This window comes from Otolemur garnettii, unplaced genomic scaffold, assembly GCF_000181295.1.
Source record: "Otolemur garnettii isolate 467f Iridium unplaced genomic scaffold, OtoGar3 scaffold00270, whole genome shotgun sequence".
Classification (NCBI taxonomy): Eukaryota; Metazoa; Chordata; class Mammalia; order Primates; family Galagidae; genus Otolemur; species Otolemur garnettii.
Genome location: NW_003852665.1, coordinates 18,992 through 19,854, shown reverse-complemented (window position 1 = coordinate 19,854; position 863 = coordinate 18,992).

The window sequence follows — 863 nt, the reverse complement described above, 5'->3', positions numbered from 1 at the left end:
TTAATGCACTTCCACATTACTTTCATTCAGTTCTATAAAGATTATACATTACCATCTCTCTCTAGACTATAGTACAGAGGTGGTATGAAAATTTAGTACAGAGGTGGTATGAAAATTTTTCCCCAAAAAACTATTTTGCTTAAATTGTGATATTTTGCTCTTATTTTATAATGTAACATATCCATGATAGCAAAAATAGCTTCAATAACTATAAAAGATCAATGTATGCTTTAGCTTTCAGTTATCAAGGTCTTTTTTATAAGTCATGATATATAAATGAACAAAGACATAGATACTAAACTCTCATGTTCAGCCTCATAATTGTGAACAAACAATGATAGTATATAAAAGAAATGTTTAATATAAAAAGTATTGTCTAAAAAAGTGTATCTTTTTCCCCCCTTGAGTGTTTTGGAGAAAAAAATCTAAAGGATAATAATTTTAAAGTATTCATTAACAATTTCTTATGATTTCAATACATGTTTCTTGCTAATCATATTCAAAACCTTTACTTTAAACATGTCTGTAACTTTGGTACCAAAGCAAGCTACGCAATATCTACCTATATACCACATTTTTAGCAACACATAAAAGAAATTTCCTAAAATCCTTATTAGTATGAACTATTACATAACATATTTTTTAAAAATACTAACACATGTAAATTTTTCCTGTCCTAAGTGCCCAAATATAGGCTAGTAAACTTTAGCAATATTTGAGGTTACTTCCAACTGTTTGTGAGAATAGCTTTCAATTAAAATAACACATTTATTACCCTAACGTCTGTGCCAAAGGAAAAATGAAAATAAGCTCAGCAACAATCCTGTTTTCCAAATAGGTTTTTATGCCTATGCCCTAGCCAT